Genomic DNA, 2,948 nt, shown 5'->3' with positions numbered 1-2,948 from the left:
TGACTTTACCGAAAGAACCAAAGCGTATGCACTAATTTAATGTCTAATAAATGTACATATACGCATACGAGATAATGGTTATGATGTTCAAGAACGCTTTTCTGAATCTCAAGACTCTTTGTCAAGAGGATCCTTCATCATTGTGTTTTGCCAATTTTATCCTTACACGTGTTTATCTTTACAGATTGAACATGAAGAAACTGATCGTGCATCATAATGATCGTTGTCCACCATCATCATTCGGGTTGTTGATAAGAGGATACTTAACAAATGAACAGCTTAACACCGAAGAAGGCAGAATTAAACACTTAAATAACAAAGCATTCGAAAGCATGCATTAGTGAACGAACTTTTTGTTAATACAGTATTCCTTACCCAGGTATTAATATTCTCATTTCATTTAATTACAATGTATATAAAGTATGCTAACCTTAAATTATTAGGTTAAAGGTGTAAACGTACGTACTCATGTTTTTGTCATTTTACAGACCTTTTATGTATGAACATATTTGTGATCCAAAATTGTTGGAATAGACATTCTGAGCCTTCTTACATTTTTATTAGTAAAGTTCTTACGTTTTTTTCTTATTGAAAATCGGTACACGTTTGAAACCTCCCATTCAGTGGACAGATTCGCAACAGGCGGCACGGCGTATTGGTGAGGCCTTCACCCAGCAGGCGACTGATCATGGCTTCTGATAATAATTAACAAAGCACAGTTTCATTTCATTAAAGGTTACGAGGTAACCAAGGGACATTTGTCTGCATTTTAAGTCTGCTGATTATGGTATAAGTACATTCGTGCTAAATATGTAAACAGACTCATGCTGGTCTTCCAGTTCTCTTGTTTTGTACTAGTAATTCGATTACTAGAACGTTTTAACATGTTCTTGGTTCTTTCAGAAAAGTCACGTAGAAGGTAAATAATGAAAAAATACAAATAAAACAATAAAATAACATTCTCACGATGTTTCGGCCACAACACAAGCAGCCGTTGTGGCCGAAACGTCGTGATAATTGTATTTTATTATGTCAAATTTTTATTATTTTATTATTTCCCTTCTACGTGACTTTACCGAAAGAACCAAGAAGATGAATCCCTGCAGTCATGAAAGCTTTAAATCGTTTTAACATGGTCAGGATCGGGAGAGATACCGATACAGATAGACATAGAGACAGACAGAGGGAGATACAGATGCAGATAAATAGGCATGCATTTAATTGGGTACAGAAATACGGAGAGATTTATGCACAATGAAAGACAGCGAGGCACAAAGACAGAGAAATTTGAGGAGAATCAGACACAAAGGCATAGCGAGGTAGAGAGAATTGTACCGACAAACAAATAGATCTAGCCAGATTAACACTGAAAGAATAGATAAAGATACAGATACAAAGAGACATGGACAGACAGAGACACAGCAATAATAACAACTACCATTCGCCACAGCACTTGTGCCAGGCTAAATGCACTTCAAGGCCACACGAAGTGTTGAAGGCTCGCTATGATGAGGTCATGGATTAGCCCCAGGTGTTATGGGTTGATCGACCGGGATGACTGCCAGAGACAGGGACACAGGCATACACACACAGACACTTATGTATTCCATAAACATATCTCGCGATCACCTACTTCACACCAGACAGGTCCATTGTCCTCGCCCTACTGGAGGAAAGCACCTTGCAGCTGATCACGGCGATAAACGCGCTGCGAAACGGACGGTTTAGAGATGCGTAGAGTACGGGGTTGATAGCCGAGCTGATGTAGCCGATCCACGTGGTGATTCGCACCGCGGCCGAACTGTTTTGGAAATTGGGGAAGAACAAGACCACCATGTAGAAGGGCAGCCAGGACAGCAGGTAGACTCCGATGATGCTGCCGAGTGTCTTGGCCGCGCTGTGTTCTCGTTTCATCGCCGTCCACTTCTGTCGAATGTTTGTAGGTTCCGCCTGCTGTTGCTGCTGCTGCTGTTGGGCATGGACCTGTAGACTCACCGAGCTGATCTGGCGGCCCTGCCTGCGCGCCACGATGTAAATTCTCGCGTAAACGTATGACATGGTGAGTAGAGAGAGCACGTACGGACAGACGCCCACCACGCTGACCAGCCACGTGCTCACGAAGAACAGGCACTGGTTCGGGCACGAGATGATCTCGATGATGTCACGTGACCACTCGGGGTTGAAGTTCACGAGGATGGGAGAGGAGAAGAGCGCAGGAGCGAACCACGAGATCAGCAGCATCATCACCACGGTGTGATTGGTCACCCGCTGCGAGTAGCGGAGCGGGTCGCAGATGGCCACGTAGCGGTCATAGGCGATGCAACCCAGGTGTATGATGGAAGAGTTCGTAAGCGTATAGTCAAGGAAGAACTGCAGATTGCAAAAGAATTGCCCGTAGAACCAGCACTTGTACACGGCCTTCATCATGCTGTAGGGCATCACCGTGAGACCAACCAGGAGGTCGGCCACGGCCAGAGATAGCGCCATGATGTTGGTGCGAGTCTGCAGCTGCCTGAAGTAGGCGATGGATGTGATGATGAGGAGGTTGCCCAGGATGGTGGCGAGGATGAGAGTGGTGATGGCGCTGAGCGCCATGGTGCGCTCTGGCACAGAGAGCGTTGGTGTACTGCAGTTGAGGTGGTAGAAGGAGTCGATGCAGTGGTCGTAAAGACCCACCGTGCGATTTTCCATGGTGATGCCGTGTGTCTGTGTGTGTGTATGTATGTGTGTCAGATGCAATATGCGAGTCAAGAACCAATCAAAATGACAAGCGGTGGTTTAGGAAAAAATATTTCAACAGATAAATAATGAAATGCAGTTCCGTTGGCTGATGTTTATGTCGAGCAGCAACTATAATTATACATTTAAGTGGTTACTTTTACATTTCAGAAATACGATAAGAACAATGAATAGCTCATGAAAATAGCTTTTGTGGAGATTGCCACAAG

At 44.1% G+C, this 2,948-nt stretch overlaps 1 pseudogene; it reads right to left on the bottom strand.

Moving 5' to 3' along the window:
- Positions 1–1,629: 1,629 nt before the first annotated feature.
- On the bottom strand, positions 1,630–2,691 carry LOC144727871 (trace amine-associated receptor 365 pseudogene; annotated as a pseudogene).
- Positions 2,692–2,948: the final 257 nt, after the last annotated feature.

Source organism: Lampetra planeri, chromosome 27, assembly GCF_965212315.1.
Source record: "Lampetra planeri chromosome 27, kcLamPlan1.2.h2, whole genome shotgun sequence".
In the NCBI taxonomy this organism is placed as follows: Eukaryota; Metazoa; Chordata; class Hyperoartia; order Petromyzontiformes; family Petromyzontidae; genus Lampetra; species Lampetra planeri.
Note: the sequence above shows the minus strand (reverse complement) of the source record. Positions and strands in the feature narration are given on the sequence as shown.